Source organism: Lissotriton vulgaris, chromosome 1_2 (assembly GCF_964263255.1).
Source record: "Lissotriton vulgaris chromosome 1_2, aLisVul1.2, whole genome shotgun sequence".
Lineage (NCBI taxonomy): Eukaryota > Metazoa > Chordata > Amphibia > Caudata > Salamandridae > Lissotriton > Lissotriton vulgaris.
This window is the reverse complement of record NC_141686.1, coordinates 44,987,563-45,008,754: the sequence shown is the minus strand read 5'-3', so window position 1 is coordinate 45,008,754 and position 21,192 is coordinate 44,987,563. Positions and strand designations below refer to the sequence as shown.

At 48.8% G+C, this 21,192-nt stretch overlaps 1 protein-coding gene across 1 annotated transcript in view; it reads right to left on the bottom strand.

Annotated features, from left to right (window-relative positions):
* Nucleotides 1-21,192, bottom strand: part of TMTC1 (transmembrane O-mannosyltransferase targeting cadherins 1) — a 1,524,654-nt gene that overhangs the window by 940,416 nt on the left and 563,046 nt on the right. The window lies entirely within an intron of this gene.

Below are 21,192 nucleotides of genomic sequence, written 5' to 3'. Positions count from 1 at the left end.
CCCTCCCTGGAGACGGTCGGTGTAGTTAGGTTAGCCAGTCCCTAAATGTGTTGCTTGAGATGAGTAGGCTTAACAAGAGAAGTTTGAAGAACTAGAAAATTCCATCAACATACAGGGATAAGGAGAGAGAATAGCTTTGGAGAGGGAACGACAAAAAAGGTATGATGACATCTATCCCAGGTACAATATGTAACATCAGCTCTGCAAGAATAGATAGAAACCTACATTAAGTGCATCAAATATCATGTGTTGTAGTTGATAAACAACAACAAAAAGACTACACCAACTACAGAGATGAATAGCGGCTTAAATAAATATACATTTCTACATCAGTGAACTACAGTCAGATATAAATAACTTATAGTTCATAGGAATGACCCCAAAGTTGTCACTGTCGAGTCTTGAGCCCACTACCCAACCTGTGTGGCTGATGGCAAGGCAGACAAAGAGAAGAATTCACCCTGTGCTTCTGGGAGCTAACCTCATTGTTTGGGCCCCATAAACCAGCTTGCTGGATTCTGGATGTTTGTACAATATCACATCTATCTGCATAAGTGGCTTGCATAGTCCAGCGAAATAATAATGCCAATAGAAAACTCCTTCTTCGATAGGGGACCCTCAAACTGTCCCCAGGATGTAAAAAGATGGTGAGGTTTACTAGTCAATCTCCTTTCAAGAAGGAGCGGAAAGCACAAGAATTGTACCCAAAAGCAGGCTGAGGATGAACTAAGGTCCCTAGTACTTCTACAGCACAGTGGGTGGCGAAAACTGAAAAGACCTCACCTCCAAGGAGTAACAGACAAGTAGAATGATTACTCCTCCTAAAATTACCTCCATTAGAGAAGAGCTCTGTCAGAAGGGTCCGTATATTCCTTACCCTCTTCTGAGTAAGAGGAAGGCCCATACTGCAAACCCCTTGTGCAATGAAAACTCCAAACCAGTGATGTCATGTTTCTCTCACGAAGACCCCCCCCCTAGAATGTCAAAATCATGTCACATGCACCAATCGACTCTGCAGACCAATGGGTGTCTGGCACCTGCCCACTTACAGGGTCTGGTAACACAGGTACTATCTGGGGCCGTCATTGGTCAATCTAGCCTTGAGGTATGGAATACATTAGTAAGCCAGTCCATCTACCTAGCAGCCTACCTTGAAGATCTGCTGAGTTCCTCTCGCCCCAGGTGACAACCAAACCTTTGACCGGTAGCAGCTTGGTTGTACTGGGCAGGCACCAATGAATGGATCATGTCTCCTAACCTCCATGGCTTTACCCAACACCTTGGTGGCAAACATAAACAACCTTTTAGGCCACAATCCACTAGCTCTGGAACACAGAGGAAACTAAGAAGAATTAGCAGCCACCTGGAATTTTGAAGGACTAGAAAGACCTTGCTCTGCCCTGAAACATACCACCAGAACTTTTGCTCTGTGTATTTAAGCTGTGATTCCGTCTCTCACACTTCTCCGCTATTTTCCTCACGCAACACAGCAGTGTTACATGGCTGCCACCATTCAATAGAAGTATACTTCCTGTCTTCATGCATGACACCAAGACAAGGCTTCCATAGGTAACACTACAAGAGACACCCTTGCAGCCATGCATAACATATGAAGTAGATACTCATTACCAGAAACATGCCTATGGTACTCATTTTATCAACCTCAGGTGGATGAAAGGCGGAGTGGACCTACCAGGATTTGAACTTGTGACCATGAAGTCAAACATATGCCCCTGCAGTGGATGCATTAGTCCACTGAGCCATCAGGCCCGGCTAAATATCAATAGAATACGATCTTTACATTAATGAAAACTTTCTGTTCTAGGCAGTTCAGCAGGTGGTAGTATTTTAGATAAGCCCATAGCTCTGGTCCTCACTGTGAAAACGCACAGTAGGTAATATGATATACATGTACATATACATGATAAAGAGGAATGTAATGGCTCAACTTTTGGTAAGGAGGGATATAAATCATTGGATTAGTAGAATGAAACAAACTCAGTAGGGTGACTTGCTGCAATGATCCATGCACAATCTGTCAGTCTTAGTTTTGAATTCCAGTGTTAGACCTGGCATCCTTGGCATGTTTTCCCATGACTATTTGCTTTCTGACCGTCTGTTTTGCTGACTTTGATTTTTTCTGGCTTTAGGATTCTGGGCACTTTGCCACTGCTGACCAGTGCTAAAAGGTAGGTGATCTGTCCCCAAAATATGGTAGCATTGACTTATCCATAATTGGCATATTTAATTTACTTATAAGAACCCAGTAAAGTGCACTACATGTGCCCATGGCCTGTAAATTAACACCATCCCTGCTGATGATATCCTTCTCCTGTGCTGGGCCATAATGAAAACGGGTGTGGTCACCTGAGAGGTATATGCTATGACGAGCTGAGCTCGTCATGAGCATCGAAGGGGTTAAATGCTACTAGTGGGCATGTAGCCTGATTGTGTCATCCACTTCAGTAGACCTTTTAACATGTCTCAGGCTTTCCATTGCAGAGCCTGTGTATGCAGTTTTAAACTGTCTTGTTGACCTAGCCAGGTAACCCACTTGCCAAGCACAAACATTCATTTTTAAAACATATCAGTCATCCTTAAGGTAGACCATAAACAGCCCCAAGGGCAGGGAGCAGCATATTTAAAAAAGTTGGACATGTACTTTTATGTTTTACATGTCGAGATAGTGAACAACCCTTAAATGTGTTTTTCACTACTGCAAGGCCTAGCTTGCCCATAGATTACATTGGGATTACCTTATAGCATCTTATAAGTGTAATTTATAATTAGGACAAGATAGAAATTTTGAGTTTGGTGTCTCTCGACTCACAATTTAAAATCACAACTTATGGTTAAGTTAGATTTTAAATTGTAAATGTGAAAATGCCACATTTAGAAAGTTGCAATTTTCTTACTCTAACCATTTTGTGCCTCTGTATGTCCCTGAATACACGTCTGGGGTGGTTGACAGCTGGGCTTTGCACATTCCCTCTAGACAGGCACACACAAATGGAGCTGAGGTGTGACATTCACATCCTGATGGCTCATTTCCAGGCTGATAACCCTACCTGAGCTAGATGGAGGAAAGAGCTGATACATGCATCTGAATAGGGAGGTGCCTGTCCTCACACAAAGATCTGCATATTCCCCCGTAGTGGTCTGGAGACAGGGCAGGAAGGGCATGGACTTTGTAGACTTCAAAGGCCTCTCTTTAAAGTCTTCCCCACTTCAAAGGCACAATTGGGTATAGGTACTGGAACCCTGACACCACCAAGAACAAATCCACTGTACTGCTGAAATGACTGACACTCTGCTGGATTTGCTGGACTCATGCTTGCTGTGACTGCCCTGCCTTGCCTGGCGGGGTTGTATGGCATTACAACGCGAGCTTTTACCACGCGTGCCATTACAACGCTGTTTTTACAACGCAAGTCGTTACAACGACTTGTGCTGTAAGCTATGGATAGTAGAATAGTTAAATTTTCTATTCCAACTCCAGCCCACGTTACAGTAGGGAAGGTGTTGGAATAGAAAATTAAACTATTCCCTATCCAACAGCGCCCTCCAGCGCAAGTCGTTGTAACGACTTGCGTTGTAATAGCAGCGTTGTAATGGTAGCGCGTGGTAATACCCGCGTTGTAAAGGCTGTTCCCCCCTGGCGGTGAGAGGGACTGGACCTGAATCTCTACATCCCCAGAACCAATTGACCCCAAAGGGATTGCTGGAGTGCCTCTGGGACATCAAAGACTTCTTTCAACTCTGCTTCAGCTGCCAACTGTGCTCTCTTCCCGGGAGAGACCCGCTCTCCTTTCTTCGGACGGAGCGGTGCTCGTCTCCGGTGCTTCGATGTTTTGGTCCCGGGGACCGGCGGCATTTGCTTCTGCCCACGATTCTAGGGCGTGTTTAAAGTCATCTTTTGTGCTCAGACCGGTGGTAGCAATGCCCAGTTCCATACAAAATTGTTTTAATTCTCGATGGCTGTACTCCTCCAGTTTTTCCATTTGGAATTTCTCTGTAGATCTGCTCTCTTTGGTCGACATTGTGGTTTAGTCGTGGGGTGAGTTGCTTTCTGTACGATTACGCGTTGGTTCGGATCGCGCCGCTGGCCACCAAATGTTAGAGGGGGACCGGGAGGGTCGGCCGAGGACAAGGGGAGAGGCCTCCGGTGAGGGCCGTCTCCAGCGATCGTACAGACAAGTAACTTCCCCCCCACAGATGGACACCACACAAGGATAAGGTTAACGTTCTTTATAGGCAATTCTTGAAGTACGGTGATACGATACAATGGGAGCAGGATACGAGGATCCTCTTAATTCTAGTCTCTTGACAGGGAAAGGGGTAGCGGGACAGTCTTTGTTACCAATCTGGTACTGCGATGCGATGATGGTAGCTCACAATCCTCGAGCTCGGCGTTCGAGAGGGACGGGCCGCGGCAGCGCCAGCAGATCCCGAGGTGGTCGTAGATAGGAACGGGCCGCGGCAGCGCCAGCAGGTCCCGACGAGGACGAAGGTTGCAAGAAGGCCGCGGCAGCGCCAGCAGGTCCAACGGGGATGAAGATTGCAGAAGGCTGCGGCAGCGCCAGCAGGCAGGACGACAGTTCACAAGGCAGGGCTGCAGCAGCGCCAGCAGTCCGTCAAGGATGAGTTCTTCACGGTGTCTCTCGACTCCAAGATACAACTGCCTTCCTGCTCTGGAGCTGCCCCAGTTATAGGTCTGGCGCCCTTTGATGTCCGGACCCTTGCACTTGGAGGTCGGGAGGTCCGGGATGAGGGAGTCCAGACACCCAGCAGGGGGGTGGAGCCAGCGCCCGGGGAGGCTGGGGGCGATCGGCACCTGGCGGGGGAGAACCATCGACACTCCTTTCTCCCATTGACCTGCCAAGTGGTCCGTTCACCTCCTGGGTGGATGGTGGTGCCGGGATGTCGGGGCCTGGCCAGGCCCAGGGTTAGGGTCGAGCTGAGGCCACGCGGCCTCGTGGTGCAGTGTCCAAGATGGCGGCCGGGCCGGCAATGGAGCTGACAGTGGCCCGGGCCAGTGATGCAGAGATGTCCGGGAGCAGGAGTCCCGTAGGGGACGGTTTGCGGGTTGCTTCTGTGGGTAGCACCTGGAGAGCCGGTGTCCGGGCCCTGTCATGCGGGGAGGGAGCGAGCCCTTCATGTGGCCTGTCCAACATGCGTCCCCCCCAGCTGAAGGCGGGGAGAGTCACCCATCCTCTTGGGGACTTTCCTCGTCGAGGCGGAAAAAGCGTGACAGGCCATCCGCTTTGGCGTGATCCTGGCCAGATCGGTGCTCCACAGTGAAGTCCATCCCCTGCAGGGAGATGGACCATCGCAATAGTTTGGGATTTTCCCCCCACATCTGCATTAGCCATTGCAGGGGGCGATGATCTGTTTGCACCCGAAAGTGGGTACCGAAGAGGTAGGGCCGGAGCTTCTTGAGGGCCCACACTACTGCGAAGGCCTCCATCTTGATGGTGCTCCAGCGCTGTTCTCGGGCCAGTAGGCGTCTGCTGATGAAGGCCACTGGTTGGTCAACTCCATCGGGGTTCAGCTGGGAGAGGACGGCCCCAATGCCATGGTCGGAGGCATCAGTCTGGACGATGAACTCCCGGCTGTAGTCGGGAGCCTGGAGCACAGGGGCGGTGCACATGGCGGCCTTCAGCTTCTCGAAGGCCGCTTGACAGTCTGAAGTCCAGTTGACCATTTTTGGGTGCTTCTTGGATGTGAGCTCTGTGAGGGGCCCCACAATGCTGCCATAGTCCTTCACAAACCGCCGGTAGTATCCGGTGAGCCCCAAGAAGGCTCGGACCTCGGTTTGCGTTACGGGGGGCTGCCAGGACTGGGTGGCAGCGATCTTGAGCTGAAGGGGGGCCACCAGACCGCTCCCCACTTGGTGCCCGAGGTAGGTCACGGACCCTTGGCCAATTTGGCACTTGCTGGCCTTGATTGTGAGGCCGGCCTGTTGGAGGGCCTGCAGGACCTCTCGGAGGTGGCGCAGGTGGTCTGACCAGTGGCGGCTGTACACAGCAATATCGTCCAGGTAGGCGGCGCTGAACTCTTCGAGGCCCGCCAATACCTGGTTTACAAGTCGTTGAAAAGTGGCTGGAGCGTTTTTCATGCCGAATGGCATCACTTTGAAATGGTAGTGGCCATCCGAGGTGGAGAAAGCAGATCGTTCTTGGGCCCTGGGGGTGAGGCTGATCTGCCAGTAGCCCGCTGTCAGGTCGAAGATGCTGAGGTAGCGGGCAGCCGCCATGCGGTCAATCAGTTCATCTGCTCGGGGAATGGGGTGAGCGTCGGTTCGGGTGACAGCGTTCAGACCCCGATAGTCGACGCAGAATCGGAGCTCAGGGGTGGTGCCTGGGGCAGCAGCTTTGGGGACCAGCACGACTGGGCTGGCCCAGGGGCTGTCCGAGGGCTCGATGACTCCGAGTGTGAGCATTTTTGACACTTCTTCTTGAATGCAGGCACGTACCCGATCTGGTACGCGGTACGCCCGATGTCTGATAGGGGGACTGTCCCCAGTGTCCACATCGTGCAAGCACCAGGGGGTGACCCCTGGGTGAGGGAAAATAGGGTCGCAAATTGCAGCAGGAGGGCCCGACAGTCTTGGCGCTGCTCCGGGGTTAGGGCATCTGAGAGTCGGACCCCGTCTACTGAACCATCTTTCTCCCGGGTCCTCAGTAGGTCAGGGAGGGGCTCGGAGTCTTCTTCCGCTCCACTGTCTGTAGCCATCAGTAGGCTGAGCTCCGAGCGCACAAAGTGGGGTTTGAGTCTGTTGGTGTGGAGGACCCGGAGGGGGTTCCGGGGAGATTCCATGTCGATGAGATAGGTGACGGGGCTCTTGCGCTCGACCACCTTGAAGGGCCCTGTCCACTTGTCCTGCAAGGCACAAGGTTCGGTGGGGGACATCACCCATACTTGCTGGCCAGGTTCGAACTCTATGGAGGAGGCATTCTGATCGTACCATTTCTTCATGTCCTCCTGACTGGCCTCAAGATTGGCTTTGGCGATCTCTCTGAATCGTCTGGTCTGATTGCGTAGGGTCAGGAGGTACTTGTAGACGTCTGGAGAGGTTTTCAGGGGGGCCATCTCCCAACCTTCTTTGACTAGGCTGAGGGGCCCTCGAACAGGGTGTCCGTACAAGAGTTCGAAGGGGCTGAAGCCGAGGGACTTCTGGGGGACTTCTCGGTAGGCGAAGAGGAGGCACGGGAGTAGCACATCCCACTGGCGGCGGAGGGGCTCTTCCAACCCCATAATCATTCCCTTGAGTGTGCGGTTGAACCGCTCAACCAGTCCGTTTCCTTGCGGGTGATAGGGCGTTGTGAATCGGTATGTGACCCCGCACTGCTGCCAGAGGGATTTCATATATTTTGAAATAAAGTTCGTGCCCCTGTCGCTGACGACTTCCCGGGGGAAGCCCACCCGGGAGAAGATCCCTATTAAGGCTCGGCCGACCACCGGTGCTGTTACAGTTCGAAGGGGAACGGCCTAGGGATAGCGGGTGGCGTGGTCCACCAGTACCAGGATGAATCGATGCCCTTGTGCTGTTCGGGGGTCCAGGGGCCCCACAATGTCTATTCCCACCTTTTCGAACGGGGTGGTAACAACCGGGATAGGTTGCAGGGGTGCCTTGAGTTTGCGGCCGCTCTTCCCGCTGGCCTGGCAAGTGGGGCAGGACCGGCAGTGGTTGAGGACGTCATTTCTCATTTTTGGCCAGTATAAGTGGGTTACCAGGCGGTTGTAGGTTTTGTCCTGTCCCAAGTGTCCAGCCAGGGGGACATCGTGGGCCAAATTCAACAGGAAGTCTCTAAAACGGAGGGGCACCACCAACACTCGACTGGCCCCCAGCTCCGCGATTCTTTGTTCGCTGTACAATAGGTCATTGTCCCAATAGATCCAGTGGGCCCCAGCGGTATCTCCCGCGCTCTGGGTGAGGGCTTGCTGTCGTAGTCCCTCGAGGGAGGGACAGGTCTTTTGCTCTTGACGGAATTGTTCCTGGGTGGGTCCCCCTTCTTGACGCCACTGAGCCAGGTCTGGAAGGTCCTGGGGCTGAGCGAGCCCTTCTAGGGTTTGTTCCGGGGGGTCGGTATGGTCGGCGTCCCCCCCTGGAGCGATCGGGGGAGGAGGTGCTGGCCATTCGGGTTCTTCAGGTCGGGGGATGGCGCGGGCGGCCATGGACCGGGTGGTTACGCACGCCCAGTCCGGAAGGCCCAACATCCCCAGGTGCTCTCTTCTTTCCACGGCGGCCCACGGGGAACTCTCGAGATCGTTCCCCAGGAGACAGTCCACGGGGGCATCATCGCGGACCGTCACCTTCAACATGCCGGATACTCCTCCCCATTCGAATGGGACGCAGGCCATCCGACACAGGCTCTCAGAATTGTCGGCTGAACGGACGGGGCAGAGAACGTTCGGCAGGATTTGTTCCGGGGTCACCAGGTGACAGCGGACGGCCGTCACACTGGCCCCCGTGTCACGTAGGGCTTCAGCCTTGCGCCCATTTATGTTCACCCACTGACTGTATTTTCTGGTGTTGGCGGGTAGGGGAGCCCGCTGGATCATGTCTCTTCCCCCTAGGCACGCCAGGACCATGGCGCCGGGTCCCACTCTGGTTGCTCCTGTTCGTATTCTTCATGCTCTTCGGAGACTTGCTCTTCTCCTAGGGCGGCGGCAGCTACCTGGCGGGACCCCGGAGTCTGGTTATTTGGGCAGTTCGGGTCATTGGCATAGTGGCCGACTCGCTGGCATCGGTGACAAGTGACATTGGCTCGGAATCCCGGGCGCATCGGGGGGTTGCCCCGGCCGGCCGGGGGCGGGGTGCTGGTAGCGGGAGCGGCCGGGACGGCGTCTTTCCCCCGGCCCTGGCCTCCTCCTCCTCCTCGGGGACGGTGGTGACCTTGGTTGTTCCTGTTCTGTTCGTTCGGCCCACCCCGGCCCACTCGGGTGCTCTCCCATCGGTCAGCCTCGGCGGCGAGCTGCCGTGGATCAGTCAATTTACTGTCGAGGAGGTGCTGCCTGAGCTCGACGAAGCAGTTGTTGGAGAGGTGCTCCCACACGATGAGGTTAAAAAGCTGCTCGTAGGTCGTTACGCGGCTCCCCTTGATCCATCCCTCGAAGGCTCGGCTGAAATAGTTCACATATTCCACCCAAGTTGTACCCGGGATTCGGGTGCAGTCGCGGAACCTCTGGCGGTACATTTCGGGTGTAAGCCCATATCGAGTGAGGAGGGCGGCCTTCATGTGGTCATAGGACGTCATTTGATGGTCCGGGAGCTGTAACAGGGCATCGCGGCCTTCATTGACGAACCTCCCCCATAGACCGGCTCCCCAGTCACTTCGATCGATCCGGTGGGAGGTCATGGTGATCTCGTAGGCCTTGAACCACTGTTGTATGTCGTTGTTTCGGAAATACTCTCGGACGACATCTTTGGGGATGTGGACCTTTGGTTCTGTAGCTCCTGGGGTGCGCGGTTGCTCGGGCACCCCCAGGTCTTTGTTTTGCTTCCGTAGTTCTATCTCTGCCAGTTTGCGCTCGTGTTCGTATGCCAGTCTTTTTTCTTCGAGCTCTCTTTGTCTTTGCTTTTCTTCCCGCTCTTCTCGGAGCCTGTAATGGCAGAGTTTTTGGCTTTATTTAGCAGTGATATAGATCATTAGTCTTGCTCGCATCTAGTATAGGTATTCTTAGCCTGTGTTGGCCCTTTTAAGCCCTTTTTTCCAGACCTAGAAGAGGATAGCTGCTTAATATGCCTTTATTCTTGACTTTAACCTGTCTATTGCCTATTGGCTTTGACATATTAGACACATTGGTATGGTTTATGTAGGTATTCTGACAGAGCTAAGGAGCATTTCACCCCTTTCAGGCCTACAGGCCTAGAGCTAGAGGGACTCCATCTTGATGAAGCTGAGAGGCTTTTTAGGGTAAAGGCAATGTTTATAGTTAAGGCTGTTGTGCTAGAGGGAAATCCAGTTAGGACTGCTTCTTATCCGAGAAATGTGTTTTTCTCTTGGGCCCAGACGTAACAAGCAGATGGCCACTGCGGTTGCGTGGAAGCCTGGGAGCTGGCACAGGAATTCGGTAGGAGACAGCCCTCCGGTGGAAATTTCCATGAGGGGAGAGGAATCCATATTAGTGAGCTACAGGAGAGGAGGAGGGTTCAGTTCAGTTTGGAGGTCAGTCCAGCGTGGTGTGCAGTTCAGCGTGGTGCTCAGAACAGCTTGGAGCACAGAACTGCTGGGAGCTCAGAACAGCTTGGAGCTCAGAACAGCTTGCAGAGAGAGAGAGGATGTCTGCTGGAGCTGCAGAATAGAGTGCAGTTCTTGAATGGAGAAAGAAGGCAGACGATTGCTGAAGATGAGGAGAGAGAAAGCAGTGCAGAGAGCATCAAAGAAGGCTGTCAGCTGGAGCAACTGAACCAGAGGCGTGGTGATGTGGTGAAGGAGGGAGAGACAGAGAGAGAGCCCTAATCCCACCAGAGGCAGAGAGAGAGCCCTAATCCCACCAGAGGCAGAGAGAGAAATCTTCCTTCTAATAGGTGAGGTAGTCTGAATTAGTTACACTTACACTTTATGTCTAATCTTTTCCCTTTCAGCGGAGTGTTCCTGTTATGTTTAATCCTTCTCTTTCAAGCGGTGTGTTCTACCTATAGTCTTTGTCAGTTCTGTGTAAAGGTTTATATTGTACTAATAATAAATGACCCCATTAATTAGTGAATTAGTGTGCATGAGTTCTTTTATGATAAAGTTATCCTGCCTTCAAGCCAGTTGCTGTTGAGCCACTGATGGATCAAAAAGGGGGGTAGGAGCGCTTAAATCAAGAAATAACTCAGTCACATAGTGTGTATATCTTTATCCCCATACAGTGAGGGTAATCACTCCTGATAGGTATTACTGTTTGAACAGATGCTACCCCTGATCAGGTAAGTAATAGTGAGGGAGAGAGGAGACTTGCAACCAAGGGACTAAGTTAGTACACCATCCCATAATATTATTGTAGTAGCAGACCCTTAGTGAAGAGACTTCCCAATATATATATATATATATGTATAGGTGTTCATAGGAATGTGGTCGTCGTTGATATGCGGCGTTAATGAGAGCACTGAGTAGAAGATCAGTGTGTATACCCACTGGATTGTGGCTTGAATAAGTGAGAACACTAGGAGGTTGAACTAGTGTGTAGTTTCGCAGGATTGCGAACAGTTTGGAAAAGGGAGCATTGGGTTCTGCAGGCCCATGTGTAGACACACCGGATTGTGTGTCAGATCTGCCCTAGGGTAGAACGGTCTGGGTCGGGGTGGCCGCGAGACCAACTGATGTGAATAAGTGTGGTGTAGGGTATGGATATCCCTAGTAATCAGTGAGTATTCTTAGTATCCCTATAGATTTAGTGGTGTTTTTAATAATATGAGCTTGTATATTGCGAGTTCCCCATCCTCAGGTAGGTACCAGGTGCCTGGATAGGTGGTCCTGAGGAGGGAAGGCGAGTACGTTCTGGCTGGGTTGGAGGGGCCCCTGGGGGCTGATCCCACCTACTCAGAAAATCCAGCCATTACATCTGGCGTAGTCGGACAGTTTACGAAGCCTGTGTGCCTGGCCATGTGCTTAGATTGTTTCCCATGTGTTGTGTGGGAGTGCCCTGAGCGCCAGACATTACATCTGGCGTAGTCGTCATCTTACGAATCCTGTGTGACCTTGCCATGTGCTTAGAGAGTTTCCCATGTGTTCTGAGGGAGTGCCCTGAACCCTGGTTCCATCTGGCGTAATGTTGCAGTTTATGTAGCCTGTTAGACCTATGGGCTTGAACAGTTGCAGCGTGAGGAGATTGCATTACATCATGGCATTTGGTTTATTCAGGGTGGAAGGAATGGTTTTCATCTTGGTGTTTAAACTGTCAGAGTTGAAGGATGGCATTACATGAGGAAGCCAGTTACATCTTTGTGATGGTCCAATTGTATAAATGTGTGTAAAAAATGCTTTTAAATTGCCCATTGAATTGCTTGCTGCATTTGCTTATGCTGTGCAATGTGAAATGTGTTCATTGTAATATGATCTGTGGAGTTCTTTGAATATAGCTCCTTGTAAATATGACTTGTGAATAGCGCCATATTATTGTGGCTTGTGAGGTGCATGTTCTCATGTTGATCTGTTGTGTTCCTTGTGCATTGCGCCTTGGAAATGTTGTTTGTGAAAAGTTTGTCTTGTAAATATGGCTTGTGAATAGCGCCATGTGGTCATGGCTTGGACAGGGCATGTTATCATTACGTTTGGCAGGAGGGAGCTGGATCTCTCTCGGGTGCTTGGGGATAACGTTTTGAAAATATGTGTACGTGTCATCTGTAAACGTGAAGAAATGTGCTAATGATTTTCCCATGTATCTGCAGTCGTTGGGAAATGATTCTGCTTGAGCTGCCAAAGGGTTAATATCTTGAGTTGAGATGGCAGTCTTTATTTTTTACATGCTGTCAACATGCATGGTTATCTGACCTGACTATAAAAGTCAGTGGATTATTTGATGGTTTGATTTTAACTTTTTTTTTTGATTCCTTGGTCTGGCTATGTGTTTTGTCAGTTTCTTGACGGAAAGGTAACATCTTGTGCTTTGCAAAGGGTTTTGTTCATTTCACATTCTTTTTGAAATGCGTCTACGAATTTGTGTGGGTTTGCCTTGGAACTGATGTGGTTATAAATCAACCAGTCGGATTACGGAGAGAGCTGTGTTTTTTTTTTTTAAATGAGTGAAATGTTAAAAAGATGGCCCGTTAGAGTGCACGCTACGGAGCTGTTTTCATTAATTATTTCTGTGAGGGGTTTCCATCTAGACAGGAATGTGCTGGTTGCAATAATGATAGGTTGAGGATAATCAATCTTGCCCGACAGTGCATGGTAACATGTGCTTTTAATTAGTGGAAGGCAACCATGTGCCTTTGAAAGAGAAAAAAATGTTAAAATATAACATTATTATTTTCCCAAATGTAAATTAAAATGTATGCTTTTATAAATGTGTCAGCAAAACCTTCAATTAAATACAATGTTGAAATGTATCTGCATTTTATGTTGTTTTACAAATTATTTCTCTTTTCAGCAGCTGACAAATGGACCATGTTAATTCGTTTTTTTCCCCAAATGCAGAATGTATTATCTTGTGTGCAAAAGGTAGTTGCCCCTTTCTAAATAAGTGCCCATATTTTAAGTGTCTTGCCTTTAGCTGAATTAGTTGGACTAAAGTCTTTTTAAAAACTGGAGCTTTTTTAATTGGCAGTACACTGTAACAGAATTGTTTTTTTTTTAAATGCTAGCTTTCGTTGGTTAGCACAAATCAGGCATGAGAAATCTGTTTGTCGACCTTGGCAGACCAGCTGGTTTGTGCAGACGAGTTTTTTTTTCCTTCATTCTGCAAGTTTCGATCACGTCCCTGTTCGTTATGATTGGCTACAATCCAATTTTCTTCCGCGGATGGCTTGTTTATTTAAGGGAGGGGCTGGCTTAGAGAGGCTCATCATATGGCAGTGTTTCAAAGTAGCTTCCCACTGTAGTATGGCTCCTGCTCTGAAGGGAGGGGCTGGCTTAGTAAGGATTAGGGTATGTTAGGCCCTGCTAATGTTATTAAAAGTTAAGTTTTGAATGTTTTTAATTAATTAGGATATTTTCTTTTCAATAATGAAAGGCACCCGGGGTGCTTTTTAAATGGAAAATTTTATTTTACAAGAATAATGATACTTGTTCTCTTGTTCCTAGGATTGCTGAAGTTGTGGTTGTGCGTGGGTCCCTCCCCCTTCCACTTCTTTTTTTTTTGTTTTAGCTTTTTACTTTCATGTTTTTATTTTAGTTTATTATTTTTGGATGATGGAACCAGACCAGACCAGACCAGACCGGAAGGGTGATGGATGGCCGCATTGGAGGAAGTGTCCGGATACCGAGGATGCAGGGTGGTGGCCTACACTGAAGAATTTGGACATAATTGCTTGGCCTGCAATTATTTTCTTGACATCACTACGAGCAGGCCCCACTTTTAAAAAAAAATAAAACCCACAACCTTGTTTTATTTGTTACAGAATTTTAAAAGGATTTGATGAATGATCCCTTGGACAAGCAGGCCCCACTTTTAAAGCAAAAAACATGTCACCTATTATAGTTTTTCTGTTTTCTTCAAAACAGTTTTTGCCAATGAAGGACTTTTTTTTGAATGGTGGTGCGCACATGTGTTCCACAGTGTGATTTAAAAGCTTGATGTTACACCAGCTATCTTGTAGAAATGGGGTTGTTGTTTTTTTTTTTACTGTTCTTACATTTTCACCTTGATTGATCAAAGGGTGGTTACCTTAAAATTCGGATTGTTCTGGGTGGCGTGTCTTTTAGTATGATTATGTATTAATGTTTGCCCAAACCTTGACACAGTTTGTCATGTTTATTTCTCAGATTTCACTTTAAATTGACAAATGTCAGCAGGTAGGCCTCATTTAGGACTATTGTTATTTTCATCTCACATACTAGCCCCTATACCAATAGTTTCATGAGTCATCATTAGCTTAAGTTGCCTATAGTACGTAGGGCTCATTTAGGCCCTTTCTTGTTCTCTCATTAGGAGTTGAAACACATTTAGTTCTTAAGTTGACAATAGTAGGTAGGCCTCATTTAGGCTTAAGTTGTCCGAAGTAGGCCCCATTTAGGCCCCTTGCTGTTTTCATTCAACACATAAGTCCCTACATCACTAGATTTCACCAGTTATCATTAGAAGTTGAGGCACATTTAGTTTGAGGATGCTTTGGTTAGTTTCTGTTGTTATCAGATATGTTTCAGCATTCAAGTCAAGGGTGCTTTGATTTGTTTTTAGGTTTGTATTCCCTACAATTGAGTTTCAGGTGGAATTTCCTTGAGTTGTCATTGTTTTTAGGGGGTTTTTTAGGTTTTGATTTGTTGATAGATTGTGTTGATGTTTGTTTATCTAGATGTTATTGTTTATAAGATGTTCGCAAGATAAGGATCTAAGGGTGGATGGCAGAGATATTTAGCAGTGATATAGATCTTAATCTTGCTCACATCTAGGATAGGTATTCTTAGCCTATGTTGGATAGATTATGTTGATGTTTGTTTAGATGGTTGTTGTTGTTTACTGATGCTCGCAAGATAAGGATCTAGGGGTGCAATGTAATGGCAGAGTTTTTGGCTTTATTTAGCAGTGATATAGATCATTAGTCTTGCTCGCATCTAGTATAGGTATTCTTAGCCTGTGTTGGCCCTTTTAAGCCCTTTTTTCCAGACCTAGAAGAGGATAGCTGCTTAATATGCCTTTATTCTTGACTTTAACCTGTCTATTGCCTATTGGCTTTGACATATTAGACACATTGGTATGGTTTATGTAGGTATTCTGACAGAGCTAAGGAGCATTTCACCCCTTTCAGGCCTACAGGCCTAGAGCTAGAGGGACTCCATCTTGATGAAGCTGAGAGGCTTTTTAGGGTAAAGGCAATGTTTATAGTTAAGGCTGTTGTGCTAGAGGGAAATCCAGTTAGGACTGCTTCTTATCCGAGAAATGTGTTTTTCTCTTGGGCCCAGACGTAACAAGCAGATGGCCACTGCGGTTGCGTGGAAGCCTGGGAGCTGGCACAGGAATTCGGTAGGAGACAGCCCTCCGGTGGAAATTTCCATGAGGGGAGAGGAATCCATATTAGTGAGCTACAGGAGAGGAGGAGGGTTCAGTTCAGTTTGGAGGTCAGTCCAGCGTGGTGTGCAGTTCAGCGTGGTGCTCAGAACAGCTTGGAGCACAGAACTGCTGGGAGCTCAGAACAGCTTGCAGAGAGAGAGAGAATGTCTGCTGGAGCTGCAGAATAGAGTGCAGTTCTTGAATGGAGAAAGAAGGCAGACGATTGCTGAAGATGAGGAGAGAGAAAGCAGTGCAGAGAGCATCAAAGAAGGCTGTCAGCTGGAGCAACTGAACCAGAGGCGTGGTGATGTGGTGAAGGAGGGAGAGACAGAGAGAGAGCCCTAATCCCACCAGAGGCAGAGAGAGAAATCTTCCTTCTAATAGGTGAGGTAGTCTGAATTAGTTACACTTACACTTTATGTCTAATCTTTCCCTTTCAGCGGAGTGTTCCTGTTATGTTTAATCCTTCTCTTTCAAGCGGTGTGTTCTACCTATAGTCTTTGTCAGCTCTGTGTAAAGGTTTATATTGTACTAATAATAAATGACCCCATTAATTAGTGAATTAGTGTGCATGAGTTCTTTTATGATAAAGTTATCCTGGCTTCAAGCCAGTTGCTGTTGAGCCACTGATGGATCAAAAAGGGGGGTAGGAGCGCTTAAATCAAGAAATAACTCAGTCACATAGTGTGTATATCTTTATCCCCATACAGTGAGGGTAATCACTCCTGATAGGTATTACTGTTTGAACAGATGCTACCCCTGATCAGGTAAGTAATAGTGAGGGAGAGAGGAGACTTGCAACCAAGGGACTAAGTTAGTACACCATCCCATAATATTATTGTAGTAGCAGACCCTTAGTGAAGAGACTTCCCAATATATATATATATATATGTATAGGTGTTCATAGGAATGTGGTCGTCGTTGATATGCGGCGTTAATGAGAGCACTGAGTAGAAGATCAGTGTGTATACCCACTGGATTGTGGCTTGAATAAGTGAGAACACTAGGAGGTTGAACTAGTGTGTAGTTTCGCAGGATTGCGAACAGTTTGGAAAAGGGAGCATTGGGTTCTGCAGGCCCATGTGTAGACACACCGGATTGTGTGTCAGATCTGCCCTAGGGTAGAACGGTCTGGGTCGGGGTGGCCGCGAGACCAACTGATGTGAATAAGTGTGGTGTAGGGTATGGATATCCCTAGTAATCAGTGAGTATTCTTAGTATCCCTATAGATTTAGTGGTGTTTTTAATAATATGAGCTTGTATATTGCGAGTTCCCCATCCTCAGGTAGGTACCAGGTGCCTGGATAGGTGGTCCTGAGGAGGGAAGGTGAGTACGTTCTGGCTGGGTTGGAGGGGCCCCTGGGGGCTGATCCCACCTACTCAGAAAATCCAGCCATTACAGAGCCGTAAGTGTTCTAGGTTCATTTTTTGTTCCGCTAGTTTTAGTTCTCCGTCCAACTTGAGCCGTGCCAACTCTAATTCGTGCAGTCTGCTTTTTTCTCGCTCTTGGATCTCTTCCCGGGAGAGACCCGCTCTCCTTTCTTCGGACAGAGCGGTGCTCGTCTCCGGTGCTTCGATGTTTTGGTCCCGGGGACCGGCGGCATTTGCTTCTGCCCACGATTCTAGGGCGTGTTTAAAGTCATCTTTTGTGCTCAGACCGGTGGTAGCAATGCCCAGTTCCATACAAAATTGTTTTAATTCTCGATGGCTGTACTCCTCCAGTTTTTCCATTTGGAATTTCTCTGTAGATCCGCTCTCTTTGGTCGACATTGTGGTTTAGTCGTGGGGTGAGTTGCTTTCTGTACGATTACGCGTTGGTTCGGATCGCGCCGCTGGCCACCAAATGTTAGATGGGGACCGGGAGGGTCGGCCGAGGACAAGGGGAGAGGCCTCCGGTGAGGGCCGTCTCCAGCGATCGTACAGACAAGTAACTTCCCCCTCACAGATGGACACCACACAAGCATAAGGTTAACGTTCTTTATAGGCAATTCTTGAAGTACGGTGATACGATACAATGGGAGCAGGATACGAGGATCCTCTTAATTCTAGTCTCTTGACAGGGAAAGGGGTAGCGGGACAGTCTTTGTTACCAATCTGGTACTGCGATGCGATGATGGTAGCTCACAATCCTCGAGCTCGGCATTCGAGAGGGACGGGCCGCGGCAGCGCCAGCAGGTCCCGAGGTGGTCGTAGATAGGAACGGGCCGCGGCAGCGCCAGCAGGTCCCGACGAGGACGAAGGTTGCAAGAAGGCCGCGGCAGCGCCAGCAGGTCCAACGAGGATGAAGGTTGCAGAAGGCTGCGGCAGCGCCAGCAGGCAGGACGACAGTTCACAAGGCAGGGCTGCGGCAGCGCCAGCAGTCCGTCAAGGATGAGTTCTTCACGGTGTCTCTCGACTCCAAGATACAACTGCCTTCCTGCTCTGGAGCTGCCCCAGTTATAGGTCTGGCGCCCTTTGATGTCCGGACCCTCACACTTGGAGGCAGGGAGGTCCAGGATGAGGGAGTCCAGACACCCAGCAGGGGGGTGGAGCCAGCGCCCGGGGAGGCTGGGGGCGATCGGCACCTGGCGGGGGAGAACCATCGACACTCCTTTCTCCCATTGACCTGCCAAGTGGTCCGTTCACCTCCTGGGTGGATGGTGGTGCCGGGATGTCGGGGCCTGGCCAGGCCCAGGGTTAGGGTCGAGCTGAGGCCACGCGGCCTCGTGGTGCAGTGTCCAAGATGGCGGCCGGGCCGGCACTGGAGCTGACAGTGGCCCGGGCCAGTGATGCAGAGATGTCCGGGAGCAGGAGTCCCGTAGGGGACGGTTTGCGGGTTGCTTCTGTGGGTAGCACCTGGAGAGCCGGTGTCCGGGCCCTGTCATGCGGGGAGGGAGCGAGCCCTTCATGTGGCCTGTCCAACACTGACTTTGATTTTTTCTGGCTTTAGGATTCTTGGCACTTTGCCACTGCTGACCAGTGCTAAAAGGTAGGTGATCTGTCCCCAAAACATGGTAGCATTGACTTATCCATAATTGGCATATTTAATTTACTTATAAGAACCCAGTAAAGTGCACTACATGTGCCCATGGCCTGTAAATTAACACCATCCCTGCTGATGATATCCTTCTCCTGTGCTGGGCCATAATGAAAACGGGTGTGGTCACCTGAGAGGTATATGCTATGACGAGCTGAGCTCGTCATGAGCATCGAAGGGGTTAAATGCTACTAGTGGGCATGTAGCCTGATTGTGCCATCCACTTCAGTAGACCTTTTAACATGTCTCAGGCTTTCCATTGCAGAGCCTGTGTATGCAGTTTTAAACTGTCTTGTTGACCTAGCCAGGTAACCCACTTGCCAAGCATAAACATTCATTTTTAAAACATATCAGTCATCCTTAAGGTAGACCATAAACAGCCCCAAGGGCAGGGAGCAGCATATTTAAAAAAGTTGGACATGTACTTTTATGTTTTACATGTCCAGATAGTGAACAACCCTTAAATGTGTTTTTCACTACTGCAAGGCCTAGCTTGCCCATAGATTACATTGGGATTACCTTATACCATCTTATAAGTGTAATTTATAATTAGGACAAGATAGACATTTTGAGTTTGGTGTCTCTCGACTCACAATTTAAAATCACAACTTATGGTGAAGTTAGATTTTAAATTGTAAATGTGAAAATGCCACATTTAGAAAGTTGCAATTTTCTTACTCTAACCATTTTGTGCCTCTGTATGTCCCTGAATACACATCTGGGGTGGTTGACAGCTGGGCTTTGCACATTCCCTCTAGACAGGCACACACAAATGGAGCTGAGGTGTGACATTCACATCCTGATGGCTCATTTCCAGGCTGATAACCCTACCTGAGCTAGATGGAGGAAAGAGCTGATACATGCATCTGAATAGGGAGGTGCCTGTCCTCACACAAAGATCTGCATATTCCCCCGTAGTGGTCTGGAGACAGGGCAGGAAGGGCAGGGACTTTGTAGACTTCAAAGGCCTCTCTTTAAAGTCTTCCCCACTTCAAAGGCACAATTGGGTATAGGTACTGGAACCCTGACACCACCAAGAACAAATCCGCTGTACTGCTGAAATGACTGACACTCTGCTGGATTTGCTGGACTCATGCTTGCTGTGACTGCCCTGCCTTGCCTGGCGGGGTTGTATGGCATTACAACGCGAGCTTTTACCACGCGTGCCATTACAACGCTGTTTTTACAACGCAAGTCGTTACAACGACTTGTGCTGTAAGCGATGGATAGTGGAATAGATACATTTTCTATTCCAACTCCAGCCCACGTTACAGTAGGGAAGGTGTTGGAATAGAAAATTAAACTATTCCCTATCCAACAGCGCCCTCCAGCGCAAGTCGTTGTAATGACTTGCGTTGTAATAGCAGCGTTGTAATGGTAGCGCGTGGTAATACCCGCGCTGTAAAGGCTGTTCCCCCCTGGCGGTGAGAGGGACTGGACCTGAATCTCTACATCCCCAGAACCAATTGACCCCAAAGGGATTGCTGGAGTGCCTCTGGGACATCAAAGACTTCTTTCAACTCTGCTTCAGCTGCCAACTGTGAGTCCTGACCAACAAAGAGTTGACAATCCAATCAAGGGCCTTCAGAGGGAGTTCTGCAAAAATCCACCCATCAATAACTTTGAGGTGGTGTGAACCGACGCATTTGTCTTCAAAGCTTATGCAGTGCCGCTTCAGGGACCCTACAGCGTTGATAGTGCAGCTCGACGACGACGCAGTACCTTCATTGTAAGGTTGTTTAACGACGACACTGGATATGACTGCGTGGCTTGACGATGACGCAGTGCCTTCATCGTAAGGGGCCCGACTATGAGGCTTGATCATGATGCTGTGTCCTCACTGTAAGGGGTTTGCCAACAAAGCGGGACCCAACTGCGTGACTTGGAACCAACACAACTGCTCCTCGACGCCGACGCATTTTCCGGAAAGGTACTGCTTTCAGTGGGGCCTGCCTGGCTTATGTATCCGACCCACGCTCCACCGCAGTCGGCTTGCCTTTTCAGATTTGACCCAGTCCACCGCGACCAGATATCACCAGTTGGTGCTTTATCCTTTTAAGCACTATATTTAAATTTCATCTTTAAAAATTGATAACTCCGGTTCTACTATTTGGATGTTTGTTTTTTCTGTCTTGTTTTACGGATACAAATATGCTTTATTTTTCGAAAGTGCTCTGGGGTCTTTTGTGGCGTTTTCACTTTGTTATTGTAATTAAAGTGTTCCACAAATACTTTGCACATTGCCTCCTAAGTTAATCCTGACTGCTCTGTGCCAAGCTACCAGAGGGTGAGCACAGGATAATGTAGGGTGTGTATATGACTTACCCTGACTAGAATGGTGTTCCCTTCTTGGACAGGGTGCATACCTCTGCCAACTATAAACTCCCAGCAAGCTTAATTTGGTCTTCAAAGCATATTGGGTCATTAAGATAAGTCCCTATAACTAGGAGAATACTGAAATCTACCCTAATCATGGCACATCAGTGAGTTAGTCAGAAATAAAATATTTGTTCCTAGGATTTAACATATCCATGGCA